Raw genomic sequence first — 20,000 nt, forward strand, 5'->3', positions numbered from 1 at the left:
CAGTAAGAGGCTGAGAAGGATCAGCGCTAAAACCAGAAAGCATAGCTTGTATTTCTGGACTCACCAACAAGCTAAGTTACAGTTCTTGGTGGCTGTCCAGAAGGCGAACGTCTTCCTCGATCGAATGCAACGTATTTCAGGTTTTCTAACTAATATAAAGTTAGGATACAGTTCTTGGTGGCTGTCCAGAAGGCGAGATAGTGAAAACTAGAAATTCTACTTTTTATACCAAATAATTAGCATATAATATATGCAGTTACATAATCATGAACAAAAAGTAAATACGAAACAATTGTTCAAAATATGTGAAGCCTTATTTCAGAAACAATGTGAATACCTTAAATTATAGTAATGCTACGAACCGTAACGAACACGCTTTCCAACTACTCTTTGTTCCGTTGGAAAGCATTATTCTCTTCGGCAGCTTGTTGATTAAGATCGTGCTTGTTTTGAACTTTTATTTTGCCAGGAGCGACAGTCATTGACCTAACTGTAATTTTCCCAGTATTTTTCGTATTCTTAGACGAGAGAAGTGAATTGCCGTGCTGTTTTATTGAAGCGAGTTCAGAGATCGGGTGGGGGGAATTAAATCTTTGCAAACCAAGCAAAGAACATGTCAGAACGTGCGAGGATTAGGGTTGGTAGGGAAATAACCACCACAATAACTTTGCTAGCCCTTTACTCATGTAAAAAACAAATTAAATTTAATCGTAGCTTTTAAGAGAGAAAACTGTAAGTTGTTATCAGTGTTTTATCGTATCGTTTATACCCATACATATCCCGACGAAAGTTCCAGATTAATTAAGACCATTACGTCATCGAAGATTTCTCAACCGCTACGACTGATGGTGTAATCAGAGATTTCACAACGGCTATAAGTGATATCTCAATAAGTTCGTGTATAGTCGTTGTTGTCAGTTGTTGTGCAACAGACTGATCAGGTGATTATGTGTCTATAGTCATCAGTGAATGAACAAGCACTGCTTGCAGACAAGAATCGTGATAGTAGATGTCCTGGTGTTTATTTCGGAAACGCTTGTACGAAGAGAATTTTATTTTTCTGGCTACGGCCCTGTGTGGTATCTACAGTAGTCAATTAATCATCAAGGACTGCTTAAGAAAGTGCACTACGTTGCGACTATATAGTGCTGAGAAAACAGATAAATTTTCAAACTGTGGTTATAAGATCTGAAAGATCTTCTTGTTTTTAAATCAATCGCCCATTGTGAAGACCTTAAAGGGAAGAAGGCCATTCTTCAGTGTTCAGTAAAAGAATGTCAACTTCTGACTTTCCCGAGTTGAATATCTTGGCTATTTGGACCGTACGACAGTATTTTTGGGCCCAGGGGACTGGCAGGTCTTTGGAATGAGAACAATGGGCATTGAAGAATTAGTATTTTGTCCTCGTTAACGAGAGCGTGATATATTCCTTGTGTACGTGTATGTGTGTGTTTTTTTTTTTTTTGGGGGGGGGGGGGGGTGCACTAGGGGCTATTCTTGATAAAGTTCGTGGAGCGATCTTGTATTTCAGAGTTGTAGCAATTGTCGTCTTACAAAAAGTAGGAAAAATATAAATATTAGGCGTAATACATCATACAGTTGGCTTAAACGTCTGCTAATTTTAGGAAACTCGGAGCCAAAAAATTGGAATTCGAGACGAATTAATGGCTTTTTCTACAGCAGCTCGGATAATGACTCCTTTTTTAACCCATTATTTAGAAATCATTGTCTTTAAATTTGCCGATCTTCTTTTGGAAACATAATTTGCCTTCTCGGCTGTTATGTCGGTAGTAATAAATTTTGTGTTCCGATTCCCTCTTTAGGTGATAAAAATAGCTTGGGGTTTTCCTAAAATTGATCCAAGATGTCTTCAAGAAAAACTGACCATGTGTTTGCTTTAATTTCATTCATTCTCAATGCCGTAAAAACATGATAGATGGAGTTTTTCTAGGGAACTAAAAGACCGAGAAGATCGCATACATTTTTATAACTTGCTGTATTAGGACGTTCTGGGCCGTATATAATTTTTTCCTACTTTTTTCAAAACTGTCGAACGACTACTCAACAACAAGTGCTACTACTAGTTAAAGACCGCCTGACACACCATAACACCAACCCGGTGTTACAACTGGCCAACACATCACGCATGCGCACAACCATTTCAGCCGATCAATTGACAAACCTCGACAGCTGTTTCGGCCTCGTTGGGCCTCAACAGCATGGCATAACCAACATACCTCGCGGGTGTTTTAGGTACCCCTTTAAGTGGCAGCTCCACATACAAGAAATGTGGTAGGCTGGGTTGGGAACAGCAAACTACTGTTCTTCCACGGCAAGTGTGTGGGAAGGTGGATCACCAAGAGAGATCGATGTCGAGGACTCTATCAAGAACCGCCCCTGGCGCACCCACAACGCACAAATACAAACATGGAATATATTACGCTCTCCTTAACACAGACAAAACTAATTCTTCATTGTCCATTGTTCTTTTATCCTTCACCTCCTCATTCCAATAAGCTGCCAGTCCCTTTCACTCAAAAAATACTGTCGTATGGTCCAAATAGAGAGAGAGAAAAAAAAAGCCAAGATATTCAACTCGGGAAAAATCAGGTGACATTGTTGAACCGAATATTGAAAGATCGAGTACTCGACAACGGCCTTCTTACCTTAAGGGTCTTAATGCTGGAATCTGCAACCGGCAGGTTTTCGTTTCTGATATGCTTACCTCTTTGGTGTTCTGATGATGTTCCAACATTGTGCTTCTTCAACGTTAAGAATGAGGAAGGCTTGAAATCGTTCTGCCTTCATGAGCTCTCCGGTGGACGTTACGAGGAACAAATCCAGGGTGAATCCTTGAATTGTGAAAATGATGCTCTTACTAATATTTCGTTGCATTAGGTCCTTCCGAATTTGTTTTTAGTTAAGCTTTTGTGGGATATGATAATGACCGTGCGAATTATAAAGTTGACAACGCCTCTAATATCTGCTTTTCGGTCTCTCCTTGCCAGATTCAAGTGTACGCACGCGAAAGGTCATGAGTACACTACATTAATGACATACTCTGCTAGTAATGAGAGAAAGATGATTTGTTGGAGTTCTCCGATTTTCTCCGAGTGTTCACGAGTCCTCATCGGAAAAAGTACACAATATTCATTTATTAACAGGGTTTACACTCACCATCTCCTTCACTAACCGAGATCTAACGAGGCTCCTATTACATCCGAACTGGTAATCAAAAAAATGGTGCTGACCACATAATGAAATGTAATTAAATCCATCGGTGACCGTCCATAGTTCTTTTGAATGTAAACTGTTGAAACGAAAACTTCTCTAAACAACGCGTGCCGTGAAACCTTTTTAGACGTCTTTAAATAGTCACCCTGGATTGGGTTGTTGTGCAAGAATAACAGAAGGCCTATTGTGTGCGAAATTCCCCGCGGCATTAACGAACGCTTTTCATTTAACTGGTGTATTCCTATTTTTCACGTTGCCAGCGTAGCTATAAAGGTTAAGGTAAAGGTACACGGTATTTAACGTCGGAAGTTCGTTTACTCTCTAGAGAGTACTCTCCCAGGAAGCCGACGGCTATATAAAAACGACACACAACCCATAATTCCTCGATGCGCTTCGACGAGGAGCTAACGCGCGAAACGACGGTCAGCTTTTAGAATCCCTGTACGGTGGTCAATTTATTATCAACTCCGTTGATAATTAACAATTATTCCGTGAAATCGCGCGGAATATCGCCTGATACTTAGGCGACAAGCGCACGGCTATTTTGCGAGTCCATTTCTCGCGCGCCTGTTTTTTTTCGCGCCACGCAGATCTCCAAACCATGCGACACTGTGGCACAAATACATACATGCATCCACTTTATCTCGAAATTCAGTGTAGGCTTAGAAAGTTAGTATTCTATCGCAAACGTGACTATCGACCCAAAAACATAAGAGCGAACAATTCAGGCCTTACAAACTTAAACATATTTGAATGGACTAATCTTAGCATGTATGCATTTCCACAGATATTCCTTTACATGAACTTGTCATGAACAAAAATTAAAAAAAAAAAAGATAGTAGTCAGACAAACATTTAAAACCCTCAGTTCTTATATACTTTATAGTAAACACATATTCACCAGTTAACTGAGTGAATCAAGTTCTCTCAACTTTTCATGTCATTCAGAGAAAAAACCTGAACTGCAATCAGTGACACATTGTTGGTACACCGACAGAATTAATCGAGCATCCCTCCCTCTCCCACCTTTCAATGTTGTTTAGAAACTAAAACGTACTGAACAGTTAGTTTGGGTGCATTGCAACGACTTATGACTGTGATTGTGGCTCCGAGCGAGATGTACAGCGCAATAATGAAAACAAAGCTCTTTTAAACTCTGGCATTTTAAATGCATATAACAATGGATTTATAAAAGAGTTTGCCAAAAATAAGCAATAGAAAGAATACATTATTTGGAAACTTGTTTCTAACCCTTCGCCTGAAAGTAGTTTAACGTAAATATAGTTTACAACATAGAAAATGCAGCGTACGGGGTTTTATTCACGAGTTGTTTGTTTCAAAAACCCGAACGAGCGAGATACGAGCGAGTGAGGGTTTTTTACACAAACAACGAGTGAATACAACCCCGTACAGCCGCACTTTTCTGGGTTGTTTCCCGAGATCGTCTGCGAAGTGTTTTGTAAAAGCGCACACAAAATCATTGACTTTTGTTTACCTTTTTTCAAAGGCTCTTTATAACATATGAAAAAGAATTCGATGCTGATAATATACGTCCCTTTAATTAACTGAGAGATCAAAAATAATCTATACGTGTGCCGGACACGTTTTTCAAAGAGCGGAAATCGAAATGTTTTGACTATGTTTAGGTTTTGAAAAACTTGGCTCTTTTCTTCAAACTATATGTGCCAATAATTTGATACATATTTGTCGAGTCCTGTAAATGTTCAAGTCCAAGTTCAAGATAACAAAGTTCCGCATATGTATGTTGCCGCCAGGTAAAATCCGTTCTCAGGTTCATCTTGAATCCGTTTTAACCTTGGTTAAATTGCTAATCCTCATTTTATAATTACGTAGGTTGAATACGCACTCAGATGGATCGAAGAAACTCTTTTGAGCCTAAATTAAGCTTAGAGAAAATTTAGGGTCAGGTTAGAATTAGGTTTGGATAGATGTCAATTGGCTTATTATACAAAAGTAGTTAATGAAAAGAACTGTGTTGGGTTGCACATGTTCGTAGTCGTAGTGTAGTGGTGAAGACACAGGACTATAGATGTGGAAGGTCCGAACTCGATCACCGGTAAGTGAGCAGTACAGTTCTTTGTTCCCTAACTTTCTTGTTATGTTGAGACTAAATGGATCAGTGTATGAATGCAGAAACCGATAAGGTGATATGAAACATTAAGAAGATGTGTTGAGATGCGTAAGACAGAGCTTGACGGAAGGTATAGGTGTTTACAATCTTAACTAACCAAGTTGAAATGCAACCTGAGAACGGATTTGACCAACAACATATAAACAATTGTGAAGCAATAAGAGACTAAAAGCTTTGCTTAAAAATCCGCCCAACGGCAATAAGGTTTTAGAACACAACAACTAATAAGCCCAAATTAAGGTACGAAAAGCGAATGAGAAAATTTTAACATTTCTTTAAGTTTGAAATTTGAATTGCCAATAAAAAAATGCCTTAGAGTACGAAAATAAAGAACAAAAGGAGATTAAAGAGAAGAAATCCGAAGGAGATGACAACGATTGGGGACACTGTACATACTGTTACAGCTTTGCACGAATAGTCATCCTGTTTTCCTTATTTTTATTGTCATTTCAAGTTTAAAAATTTAAATTATATTTACCGTTTGTTCAAAAAACAAGAAGGTAAATGAAATAATATACCAACTTTTTGTTGCTGCTTGTAACAGGAAATAACTTGCTGCAAAACTTAATGCTAAATTACTAACTTTGTACACACCTCTTTCGGTTTTCGTCTTGGGCAATTTGTCAACTTGCCTGCCAACTTGTAAGTGAATTGTGAAATGAGCAACTGACTAAAATGTTCAGTTCTGCTGTTTCACCTTAAGAGACAAAATAGAAGCTGTGTTTAAATTAATATTCGTTGATGACTTCCTCTAGAGCTGCAAGGAGAATGTTTTTGTAAGAACACTTGTCTTAGTTGTCTTAAAGTGCCTATAAACCCGAAATTTTTTTTTTGCTTCGAGAAATCTTTGTATCGCTCTGAGCAAAATGGCGCAAAAATTTTTGATTTTGGTTAAAACCGGAATTTTTTACGAGGTTTTAAAGTGCGGTTTTCTCTGCCCGCGACCGGGTAAAAGGGAGACTGGGCCTAGTGACGTAATTCCCGGACATTAGCATCAGGCAAATCAACAGAGGAGACGCGTAGTTTTGTGGTTTTCCCTGCGTGCCGCTGAAAACAATTTCTGTTCGGCTCACGTTTGTAACCAGCGTACGTGTTAATCAAGAAATGGCTTCGAACGACTTCATTCTGTCCTCCCGTTCAGATACGGAAGTTTCAGAAATTGAAGATTACGAGCTGGAAGTTGAAGGTTTGCCAAACTCGAGCTTCGCGGCCAGCGATGAGGAATACACGCACGAGGCATATGCTGACGATCCCCTAGCACGTTTCGATTTACCGTACTTATTCGGCTACAAGCCGAGCTTGGCTATAAGCCGAGACCCCAAACTACTTACGGAAAAAATCAACTTGATTGACACGAATTGTAAATGCATAATACTCGGCTATAAGCTGAAACCCATTTTAGGTCTTGATGTGTATTATCGACTATGGAATTTTCGCAATTTAAAATACAAATTGACATTGACTGAAAAATTATACTCAAAGCAATCAAATGAACACGAAAGATAAGAAACAAACAAGCGACGTGATCGTGAGGTGACGAATATTATTAAACAATTTCTGAACTCACAGGAAACGTGTCTTCGTACAAGCGAAGCGTTTCATAAAAAGTTATCCGACTGGAAACCTTACAACAAAATCGACTCACTTCTTCCTTCGCTTTTGCTTTTCGCTTTCACTTTTACCGTAAAACGGTATGGGATGAAGCAGTATCCCTTTCTCTTTGCTTCGAACATTGCTACAACCGAAAACAACACATTTCTCAGGCATGGCTTCACCTCTGATGGAAGTCACAACTTGCGACACTCACAGTCCGGGTTTTACGTCACGAATTACACTCGACCCATTCCCTTTCGGCAAGCTCACCAGCTCGGTAATGGGTTTTCGAATCTCGCGTTTCCGCCACTTTGAAAATTCGTAAAAAATTTCGTTTTTAACCAAAAACAAAAATTTTTGCGCCATTTTGCTCAGAGCGATACAAAGATTTCTCGAAGCAAAACAAAAAATTCGGGTTTATAGGCACTTTAAAGGTTGCCTAACAAGTGCTAACAATCGGTCGAAGTTTTAGATTATCCTTCGTAATTTGCCCAGGGTTCTGAAATAATGGGACTACCAAAACCAATAAATTTCAGAACCCTGGGCAAATTACGAAGGATAATCTAAAACTTCGACCGATTGTCAGCACTTGTGGAACCTTTTATTACGAAACAGCCAAATTCCTAGCTTCTTACTTACTTCCCCTCACGGAGAATGAATACAGCATCAAAACTACCACCGATTTCGCGGAGCGTCTAAGTAATCGAACTGGGGATGATGATGAAGTCTTGGTCTCATACGATGTGTCCTCTCTCTTTGCTGAAGTTCCGCTCGATGAAACCATTGACCACATAATTCATGAAATTTACACCGGTACCAACAATAAGTTACCACAACCTAGTTCGAAGTTACTCTTCAGACGCCTTCTTTGTAATGTCACCAAGAACACAGTTTTCAGTTTTAATGATAAGCTGTATAAGCTGTATATGCGGCATGGGCAACCCACTATCTCCAGTCCTTGCAAACATTTTCATGGCCAAACTAGAAGCTAACGTAGTCCGACCTTTCAATCCACCATTCTATGATCGGTATGTTGATGATTGTTTCTCTAAGAAGAAAAGGGATGAGCCTGATGCTCTATTTGAACGTCTTAATCGCCACCACCCTAACATTGTTTTCACTGTCGAGGAAAACCCCGGCCGTTTCCTCGATACTGCCTTTAGTTATACCAACAAGCTCAATTGCAGCGTCTTCAAGAAACCGGGGAAATTGCAAACACATTGGAAATCTGAGGCCCCTACCAAGTGGAAAAGGAACTGCATCATTGGCGCACTTCATAGAGCTAAACGCATCTCTACCGATTTTGAGAAAAACATAAAAACTTTAGAAACTTCTTTCTTCAATGCAGGTTATGCGAAAAGTTTTATCATGCACACAATCAACAACGTTTTAAACGACTCATCACAAGACGACAACATCATTCATCAAGCTCCCGTTTTGCGACAGAAACGAAAAACTCACTAAAACTTTTAATTGGAAAACTTAACAAATTCACTAATTTCAATTTCATCTTTATAATTCCGTGGCAAGCAAGGCAAATCAAAAGCCTCTTTAACAACAAAGGCAAAAACACCTACAGATCCAAAGCTGTTTACAAAGGAGATTGTTCTTGTGGTGTTGATTACATTGGCGAGACTGTGAGAAATTTAGCAGTGCGAATTGCGGAAAATTCAAATCCTGCTCACACCTCTAAACCTGCAAAGCACCTGCGTGAAAAACCATCACATTTTTTCACTTGGCGCGTTGTCTCTTCAGCACAAACATTCCATAAAGGTAGGATCGTCGAGGGGCTAATGATCCAACAATTCCGCCCCAGTCTGAACAAACAAGTTATTTCTTATGTTTCCAAACTTTTTCCAACGAGAATTACATAAGATATATATGCATGGATGCGTGCGGACGGTCATTTTTAACCCTGATGATGGCAAACAGCCGAAAACGTTTGGTTTTAACATTAATTTTACAAAATTTACCTTGTAAATAGCATATATTTTACCTAAGCGAACATTATGGACACAATAATAATAATAATAATAATAATAATAATAATAATAATAATAATAAAGTTTCCGTTTCCTATTCAAGTGCTTGATCGAGCAAAGGGCTTTTCCTAAAATTTATCCAAGGTGAGTCCGAGCCAAAAGAATGAGGTTGTGTCGGTTGAATAACTAAATTTAGCTACAAAATAACAAAGATCATTATTTTGAGATATTTAGAATACTACCTGAGAGGCTGGAAGATTTACTATTTTTCTTTTATTTTTCAGTTCGACCAATTTTCTTTTTTAATTCTTGGAGACAGTTTCATCATTAAGGAATATTGATTTAGATGCTTTTTCCCTCGGATGAAACAGCAGAACAGAATATTTTTAGCATTTGGATCTCAGCCAGTTACTCATTTTTCAATTTACTTTAGCCTTTTTTCCGAAGCGAATTGCCCAGACCTTGTCGGGAAAATTAATTTTCTTCTTCCTGAGCGAGCTAATTGTCTTGGTAATTTACAGATCATATGGCATATGTAACTTTACAGGCTGTTCGTATTGCGGGAAGTACGTCGACGACGTGACTATCTCAGAAGTTGCAAGGGCGCGCGCGACTACAACGCTTCAATCTGAGCTTGACGCACTCAATTCCTGGGCTAATAAAAACAACATGAAACTTAATCCTAAGAAATGTAAGGAGCTGACTGTCCATTTTCGCCGCCATATTGACCATTTTCCACCAGCTCAAGCTGTGAATGGCAACGCACTTGAAACCGTTGAAGCCCGCAAAGTTCTGGGTGTCACTATTCAGAGTAACTTAAACTGGGGTTCTCATGTCAACGAATAGGCAAGGCCTCCAAACGACTGCATATATTACGGGTGCTAAGGCGCAGTGGTGCACATGATCTCCTTCGAATTCACATTGCACTAATTAGATCGGTACTGGAGTGCTGCTGTCCTGTGTAGCAGTCCTCTCTCTTTGTCCAGCTCTCAGAAAGAATCGAGAGAGTGCAAAAACGTGCGTTACGTATCATTTTTTCTGCCTCCCACTACGAAGACGCTTTGAAGCTGTCCGACTGCACGACTCTGTGCGCACGACGAGAGCTCTTTTATGCGAAACCTTTGAAAAGATCAAGGAGCCCGGGTCACGCCTTTACCATCTTATGCCACCGACTCGGGCGCGCGCGCATGGCCGCTCCCTGCGCTTTAACGATGGGCCATCGCTGATGAAATGTAAATAAGAGCGCTTTAGGAAAAGTTTCTTCCCCCCCACATGTGCTTTAAAGCTCATGGTCTCTAGCTAGATATTGCCCAACATTATTAGTTATCTTTTTATCATATCGAAATTTTAGGCTGTAAATTCAGAGTAATTTAAAAATGTAAATTCAAAGTAATTTAAAAATGAAATGCCCCGTTCCCATCAAGTTAACAAGTTGTAATTTTAGTAGGTTTATTTTTATGTAATGTAATTAGCGAATCCATTCGCTCTGACGAAGGGCTAACGCTCGAAACGTCAGCTTTTAGAATCTCTGTACGGTGGCCAATTTACATTATCAACTCCGTTGATAAAACCAAATTTTTGTATACTACTTCCCCACCGACGCAGCACCACAGTTTCTTTAGAAACTACCCCTTCATTCACGAATATTCTTTCTTTGATAAAATATTTACGTCTCATTCAACAAGGTCGAGGTCCGTGACGTAACCTTATTTTTTACACTCAGCTTATGTTTTTCATTTACGTGAAACAGCAGAACAGAATATTTTTGGCCTTTGGATCTCAGTCAGTTACTCATTTTTCAGTTCACTTTAGCCTTTTTTCGAAGCGACTCCTATTGCCCAGACTTTCCCAGGAAAATTAATTTTCTTCGTTCTGAGCGAGCTAATTGCCTTGGTAATTTACGGATCAAACACATCTTTTCAGTAAACGCGAAAATATACTTACTTTTAATAACCCAGGCATTTCTTGAAATCCGTCGACAGTTAGTTGTTCTGTAAAATGTCAACGAGTGGTGCCATGGCGCTCATTTATCCCATTTCAGGTCAGGTTTTTTGATTAACCGAAATTTAAAGTTCTTTGTCTTGGGTTATCCGGCTCCTATCCGGAATATTCATTCAACACAAGTCCGCAAGTTTAAGAAAACACTAAACAGGAATACTCTTTCTTTGGTAAAATATATGTCATATTCACCAAGGTCCCCCCCATATGTATGCATATGGTAAGCAAAATAAACCGGCTTGTGGCGCTTACTGTCCTACATGCCCATGTTTCTCTGTCAGTACCATCAAGTATGCTAACTTATTGTTATGCTAGAGCGGAGTTTGCATGCATATGGTAAGCGAAATAAACCGGCTTGTGGCGCTTGCTGTCCTACATGCCCATGTATCTACACAGTTGTGTTGTGATTGAGTTAGTCGTGTTGGGTCTGAGTGGATAGTGGAGTCAAAATACAAGGTTGGCAAAACGTTTTTTATTATATCTATTTGTAGTGAAATACCATACTTTCCATATACTTAAAAGTGTTTGAAGTAAAAACTAACGATACAAACAAGCGACGTTTCGACCGAACTTCAGTGATTATCAAGCTAAAAGTGAGGATATTTTTTTCTGCATAAGTATAAATATAAAACAAAGAAGTAAAAGTATGTAAAGTATGAAAATGTAAAAAAGGGGTGTTAAAAAAACATGCAAGAATAACAATTAGAATTCTCTCAGTTCATTAATAAAAAATCCTTTCATAAATGGAGGATCAAACTTGTTCTTGCACTTTTTAAGATAGTAAAATTCCTGGTAAGATCATTGGGCACATAAGAATGCTTCTTTGTTTTATATTTATACTTCTGCAAAATGTTTATCTTCACTTTTAGCTTGATGATGACCGAAGTTCGGTGGAAACGTCGAGTGTATTTACCGCTAGTTTTTACTTCTAATTATTTTAAGAAACCTTTACTTAAAATTGTTAAGCGTCAAATAGGCTGTGCTGTAGAATACACCCCGATTAATTTGGAAATGTTAGAGAACTTACTTAATGAAAAAAAAAAGCTCTCGGCTGTCTTTGTGCGTCAATACTTAATAACTTCAGAATCATTTAGTCGTTGTCAGGTTACGCCTTAATACTGAAATAAGGATCAAGAACCCAAAACCAATCTAATGTTATGGCTTGGTTTTACAAGCTGTCAAACAAGATATTGACAAATTGTCCAACACAATTTATTAATTTTTGGTCTAAAGAATAAATGACTCAGAGGAAGCATTGCACTTCAGTTGTCCCGTTGTGAGGTCTTCCTCGCTACTTGAAGTTACGTTTTCTGGTGTCTGCACAGTGACTAAAAGTCTGTATGACATTTTCGTTTTTTTTTTTTCAAGCAAACAGCAAACTGGCAAAAAACATTCTATCAACACGCCTTGTTTGGAAACTGGTGAACTACAAGAGCATGTTTTAACTTGTCCGCTTTCAGCTGATAGTACAAAAATTTGTTTTGTCAACCCTGATCGACATCAAGGGAAATCGGTTCGTCACCAAAAAAACACCTTCACTAGAAATTTCGAATTATGAAAAAAATACCATACCTAGTTTCCGAAAGGTAATTTTGACAATTGAAACCAAATGCACCCTAAAGCTGAAGATATAAAATACTCGAGAAAAAAATGACGACTAAAATTTCAGGATCTAATCACCAGCTCGGAGTTGTTTGGAGGAAGAGCATACATGATCTTGATATCCGCTCTTTGACAAAAGCAAAACAGGTGTATAAAACATTTTTTCGACCTCTGAGTTAAAAGGATGGAACATGAGCGAAGGGTTTATATAATTCATTGATAGCCAATTCTTGTCTCATTTTTTGGTCGGCAACTTACTAGATCTTCGCTTTAAGAGGTGTTTTGCAACCAGTCTCAAGAGACACAGATAACAATGATGTAATGTACAATTTCTGGTGGACGAACAATAGGAGTAAATGAGAGATCTTTGTGTTTTTTTCGTCCACCAACATTGCGGTAATGACGTCACGTGAAAACCACCAATTTCGCAAGGCTGGTAATTCACCACCAAGCGGTCGCTTCGATTGGTTCTCGCTGTCCCGCTTTATTTAGCTTTTTCATCAACCAGTCAGTTTGAAACATATGTTAGGACCAATGCCACACGAAGTGCACTCGTACTACACTTCAACGCAACATTGTTTCCGTAGGTAAGCACACGTAAGGCTGTGGTCTTTGCAAAAAAATTACAAGCCCTTATTTATTCAAAATAGCAAGAGAAAAATCGTGTGACTTTAGACATGGCAGACGCGACGCACAAATATCACGAATCAAGTTTCGAACTTTGGAGCTATCCAAGGCTAGCAATTGATTGGCAATGTGTGAGTTTCTTTGATCATTGACCAATTAGAATGCTTGGTTTGTAATCTCTTTTTGAACTGAATTACCTCTTTTTTGCATAAGCTTTCCTCTCTTCAGTCTGCTTTGCCGATCAGAATGAAGGAATTGTCACTGATGTATATATATACCTGCAACTCCTCGCCTGCAACTCCAGTAATAGGTCTACAACGGCATTTTGACAGATCAAGATATCTTTAGGCGAGTTCTTAAGTGAGATTTGGCTTTCACAAGTGACCATTCTTAATCCCATGGGTGATAACATGCAATGACTTGCGATTAGATGGAAATGTCTAGTTTCGCCAGAAAATATTTCTAAAAATAACTGTCTACAAAATCGCCATTGCTCAAGTACAATGAAGTTGTACTCTCCTAGTCATGCAATTTTTCTTTGTATTCTGGTATAGGAAATGGTATGAACGCGAGTGCAATTTGATATCTTTCAAAACAGCAACCCTATGCGATTTTTAATTTATTATATACTCAACAAAATTTTTCTTTCGCTGTGTTTCCATGGGTACCTCCGTATTGTATTCTATAACCTATTTAGACATTCGTCATTGACCACTGAATCAGAAACGAGATATTCTGTTGAGGATATAAAAATAATATCAGTTATTTAACAATGCAACTAGTTGTAAATGGAAATTCGTTTACGTTCTATTCGTCGTTTTCATTCTTCACGTAGACGGCCAATGATTCTTATCAGCAAAACAGAACTTCAGATTTCGAGCTGCTTTCTTCATCCAAGTGCATCGCCTGTCTGACAGTATTTAACATCGAGGCTGTTGCTATAGGGACACTGAATGTCCTTACAATTATTATTTACCTGACAGAGCAAATCCTTTGCAAATTTTAGGAAATAATCAAACCAAACAAGAACTACCACTCACTGCCCAAAATCTCATCATCACCACTCCTAGAACGTCATGCTTTCAGTATATATATATATATGTATATAACTAACTGCAGACAGTACTGTTTCGGCCTTCTGGGCCTCATCAGTGCAGTGCTGATGTCTGGGATGGAGGTTAAGCTTATAAAGCCACCCCAAATGTCCCACACATGTGGTACATCTAAGCCATGCCAGAGTGCTCAAACTAGCGAGCTAGTAAGCATGCGCAATTGCTAGCGGCAATATATATATATATATATATATATATATATATATATATATATATATATATATATATAGCTCGCTAGTTTGAGCACTCTGGCATGGCTTAGATGTACCACATGTGTGGGACATTTGGGGTGGCTTTATAAGCCTAACCTCCATCCCAGACATCAGCACTGCACTGATGAGGCCCAGAAGGCCGAAACAGTACTGCCTGCAGTTAGTTATATATATATATATATATATATATATATTCGCATCCCAACTCTCCAGCCCTAAGGTAGGGGTATGGAATCTGGTCATTTTTATTGTCACCTTTGACAAGGCAGGGGTCTTGTCCTTGGTTTCCTGTGCTTTAACCTGGTAGAGGCTCTGTCTCGCTATAATTTCTTTAATGCATTGTTGTACCTACCAGTACAGGCAGTCACAGGGGTGCTGTTTCTGTACTGTCATAACTTGTTCATTAAGGCCACTTTTACTTTGGTGATGAACAATTACAGGGGCATTTTTCACACCAATGTCGTTGAATTTTGTCTGCATCAGGACCTTGTCCTTGGTTCCATGTTATCTTGTTAGCAACTTTATTGCTTCCAATTTTTCCAATTCATATGAGGTTGCCTTTGTCGCCATTCGTGTTGGAGTGGGGCTGCCTCCTTTATCCCAAGTCGGCTTTGGCGCTTTCAGATCCCCAACTTTGCTGGGCGTGCGATCAATTCTTTAAGTTTGTGATGTAATATTTTCATTGTTATTAAACCGGCTATGTGCCTTAGCACATAGCTAGATTTCTCCAAGTGGCCTATCTGTTTTTCTCCGCCCCGCAAACCGAGCTCAACAGTTTGGCGACTCACTCAACCTCATTTATATTGAGAGGCATAAAATGTGGTTTACTGTTTCAACCTTCTCCCCACACAATCTGCAAAGTGGGGAATCCACTGACTTGTCAATGTTGAACTTGACATAATTCTTTCTCAGTGCCTGTTCTTGGGCTGCAAAAATAAGTGCTTCAGTTCCGATTTTTAAATCAGTTTTTCTTGTCCATTCCCACATCTCGTCTTTGTCAACTGTCGCTGGCATATTACGCAAGAATTGGCCATGCATTTTTTCCTCTTTCCATCTGTTCAAGCCAGCATTCTGTCTTTCTTGTTTCAAGTCTCTCTTTTCCTTTGCTTCATCACTGTTTAAAATTCCTACCCCTCTTACTCCTGCGAACACTCTCTCGTTTGAATTCTTTAGATACCATGCCATTATTATCATTACTATTATTATTATTATTTTTATTATTATTATCATTATTATTATTATCATTATTATTATTATTATTATTATTATTATTATTATTATCATTATTATTATAATTATATTACTGACGACATAAGAAGCGACAAGCACACTTATAAGGCAAATTATGTGTTTACATTTATTGATATACTTCTGTTTTGACATGAAGTTAGGCAAACTTTAAGACAAATGTTCTTAACACTGGATTGAACGCAAAACCATTCTCCATGCAGCTGGAGAGGAAGTCACCAACCTCTATGTTGTCACTTAAGGTGAAATAGCGGAACAGAATATTTTATTTATTTTTCTTTGGATCGTAGTCAGTTGCTCATTTCACAATTCACTTTAGCATTGTTTGCGAAGCGACTTCAATTCTCAGGACTTTTTCAGGAAAAGCGAGCTAGTTGCCTTGGTTATGTACTGATCACACGACATTTGAAATTTTAAAGGCTAAATTTCAGACCTGTTTTTACTAATAAACACTAAAATATACTTTCATTACCTCATTACATATTACTTAAAAGCGGGCTACAGTTAATTGTTCTGTAAAATGTCGACGATCAATAACATGACCCCGAGCACGCGTTATTGTCCCATGCTGGACAGGTGACCACGTTTGTGAATTAACCTTACTTTGAACTTCTTCGTCTCGGGTTACATCTCCTACGGCAAATTTTCATTCAGCACAATTCCGCAAGTTTAAGAAAAAGCTAGTTAACGCGAATACGTTTTCTTGGAAGAAAATATAATTATAGCGGCTTTTATTCACAGAGGTCGAGATCCGTAACTTAACTTACCGTGACTACTAATTTTTTTCCACTTAAATGGTTCGCACGAGGGCGAAGCACAATGGCGATACTGAATTTACTGGAAAAAACAAAAAGGTGTCGTGACTTGCATTTTGAAGTGTAAAACAAGGCTGATAAGATCTTTATTCTATGTATTAGAAATTAATTGGCGCGGGAAAGCATACGAGGTATAAGAAGTTTTCGGCTGCCTTTGGGTGTTGATAGTTAACTGCTAACTGCGGGCCACCATGGTCTTGTTTGAATAATTATGATTTGTTTGTAAATAAAGTTAGATTGGTCTAAAGTTAGAATAAAGTTAGATTAGCGGAAATGCAGGACTCAGTTTTTTATGTGCACTACAGCTAACAGAATTAAATATCTACTCAGCTTTGCTCTTGAAAATAGTTAACTTCTGACAAATTCAGTTGTTTGTTAGCCTACGCGTTGAGCCCAAAACCTATAATTGACTTAATTTAAAGTCTTGGTTTTACAAGTTGGCGAGCAGGGTATTGCCAAATTGCCCAAGACTGAGGAAAACTGAAAGAGGTGTGTCCAAAGTTAGTAATTTAGCGTCTTAAAAGCATTGGACTTTATTTGCCCTGCTTTGAAAGTTCTCTAGTTGAAATTAAGATTTACAGCAATCGGTTTCCTGTTGCCTTATTGGTTGGTTTTTTTGTTAAAAATGGCAACAAAGGGTTGACATATTACTTCATTTACTTTCTTGTTTTCGTAATCAAAAGATATTTTTTATTGTCATTTTAAATTTCAAACTTTAAGAAATGTTAAAATTTCCATAGTTGAGAATATATGGTAACCCATCGATCATCGACCGTCCGTCCGTACGTCGACCCCTCCGTGTATGCAAATGTGACCAGTATCACGCTAGTTTGCAGCATATATCTTTGATACTGCTCATCCGTTTTAAGGTCAATTGACACCTGTCAAATTAAGGTATCCGCTGACCAGCGTCACGTGATCATATCGTGGGCCCAAGTTTAGAGCTAATTGAGGTCAGCTGTTTTTTTTTTTAAAGTTGACCGCTGACTAGGCCTTGGTTTTCGATTGGATTGCAGGCTCAACTCAAGTTAATTAATCTAAACATAAACGAGGCTTCATTTTTCGCGCGCTTTTTGTGGCTCTACACGGCCATACCATGTCAACAATAGCTCTTAACAGTCAACGATTTTCGTATTCAGGTGGAAAAGGGTTTAGAAAATGTTTTCTTTCTGCATTCATTGCTGGTTTCAATCCAGTTTTGCATATCATGATAGCTGTGCTCCACACTGATGGCTACGCAGTTGTTCAAGTCAAGCATCAGAGGGAAAAATGAGTGTTTATTTTTAATTTGTTTGGAGCTGATTTTTCTCTGTATTGCAATTTTTCGCAAATCTTTAGAGGCTCTGATAAGGTTGCATGATGCCTGGAGGACCTATGACTAGAACAGAAACGAAAGGTGAGACAAAGAGAACGACAAAGATAAAACAATACCAGTAATAGCTCAAACTTGGTAGAAGAAGTTTTGTCCACAAATTCTTTCCTTGGGCACTAAACCGTTTGTTATTTTTACGGGTGCGTGTTTTTAAAAAGTGGTTTAATCCGGCGTTTTTCCTTTGTTCAGGAATGAAACTCGAATTTTTATTCTCAACTGGAATGAAATAACAATTATCTGTACTTTTGGACATAAAGAAATAGTTGATTTGTTTGTTTGTTTTGCTCTAAAATGCGAGTGAACAAGTGCTCTTTTAATCCTGCTGCCCAACTGTTTTTCGATCAGCCTCTACTGTAATGCCAGAAACGAATTACGTCTGTTCTTTGTGGAAGCCTGTTCCAAAATAAGGGAAGAACAGTTGCTCCGTCGTTAGTGAAAGAGGCACCGTGACCACATGTACAAATTAAAGGAAGTCTTTTTTGTCGTTTTTCAATTCATCATTCCACAAGAGCCCCTTTTCATGCACAGCCTCATATGATATAACAAAAAAAATAATAATGCAACTAACGTGAGCTGTAACTGCGCATGCAACTTAAATATTAACAAAATAATAAGCGAGAAGACTATCGAGAAATTATGCTAGATGACCCTGGCTTATCAGCATTTTTTGTGTTTTACAATCGGTACAATATCATATTCACTAAGCAAAGTGTCTTGTTCATACAGTTTACAGGCGATTTCTGTCGCTGAAACGATGCATACGGTCGAAACACCCACGAAATATTTGCTTACTTTAAGACACCCTTAAAAGAATATTTTGTCAGGCACAAATTTTCTAAGGATTCCATTTACCCTTTAAGGTAAGTTATTTTGACTATTTTCTCCTCTTTTACGAAGTTTTACCTCGGCAGGTGAATTAAGTGAGGCCTCCGCTCTTTCCGTGACGTTTTTCCTTCCTATCTCCACTTCTCTGCGATGACCTTCTAAATAGGGAGTTTAAAGGTCCGGTCAACATTTTCTTCAACATCCGTTCGATTTTGCTGAACTGCGACGTTGAAACGTTTGCCCCCCACCCCACCCCCCTTTCAACCGTGTTGCAACACGTTGAATTGAATTTGAATCGAAGATGAAACCATTTGCCCCACCCCAGCATTCAACATCGTTCAACAAAATCGAACGGATATTGAAGCAAACGTTGAAGTCGTGTGCCCGGGCCTTAAGGTGATTCCCTACAAATAGATCTTGTGATCGATTTCTGATGAAACTTCGCGCTCTGTTGTACCATGTCAAGGAGAAGATAAAAACGTAATAAAAAAAAAAAAGGAGGGTCACCGTGCTCGTTTCCATGGTACAAGGCTGACAAATACGGCTATTTCAGCCACTTTGGCAATTGCAGTGCATCCCCGATGTTGGCCAAATTGAGCTCGTTTTTATAAATTCAATCCATGATATAAAGCGAAGCGTGGTGTCATTCTATGGTAAATTCACTTACGTACCTGAAAAAATGTACTTGAATGGCTTTGGGATTACCTATCACTCCAAAATAGATTTAACTTGAGCGAGGGCTGTTTGATTCGTAATGGATCCTTCTGTACAATTTTATGAAATTGCCAAAAAACTGGCCATGGATTTTTGCTGATTTTTTTAACACTCCACGAGGACACCATTCTCAACAAAAATAGCAGTCTGTGTAGCAAGCGTTCCTGTTCGAAAGAAGAGAACCCAAACGATTTTCTGCAAACTGGCCGCGCCAAAGTTGGGGTAAGAGACTGAGGGAACGCTTGCAAGAAGACCGCCTATTTTTGAAAAACCCCTACCTTTTCTTGACATGCGCTGGTTGGCGTCTTATCAACAAATTAGCCAATCACGGACAACCTTGTTAACATATGTTGTTTTGCGTCAAAACAAACCGAGGCACCGAGGAGACACTGAGCGATCATTGCAGAATTTGTCAGTGTGATTTTAAAGTTGAATTTGTAACGGCAGCTTCTCAGCCGGGTAAGAATGGTTATGTTTCTTCCGAGACTTTCAAGTGTTTAAACCATCGAAAATA

The 20,000-nt window shown here is 38.6% G+C and overlaps 1 protein-coding gene across 3 annotated transcripts in view; it reads left to right on the forward strand.

Moving 5' to 3' along the window:
• LOC137998846 (QRFP-like peptide receptor) overlaps positions 1 to 20,000 on the forward strand; it is an 82,998-nt gene that overhangs the window by 55,918 nt on the left and 7,080 nt on the right. Inside the window, exons 1-3 of one of the 3 annotated variants that reach the window (XM_068844676.1) lie at positions 5,268 to 5,311; positions 17,914 to 17,971; positions 18,674 to 18,807. The exons of 1 other annotated variant lie outside the window; for it this stretch is intronic. The gene's annotated coding sequence lies outside the window, so the exon portion shown is untranslated. Of the gene's footprint in view, positions 1 to 5,266; positions 5,312 to 17,913; positions 17,972 to 18,673; positions 18,808 to 20,000 lie in introns of those variants that run through there. One more of the 3 variants, XM_068844679.1, reaches the window with a different exon arrangement.

Source organism: Montipora foliosa, chromosome 4 (genome assembly GCF_036669935.1).
Source record: "Montipora foliosa isolate CH-2021 chromosome 4, ASM3666993v2, whole genome shotgun sequence".
NCBI lineage: Eukaryota > Metazoa > Cnidaria > Anthozoa > Scleractinia > Acroporidae > Montipora > Montipora foliosa.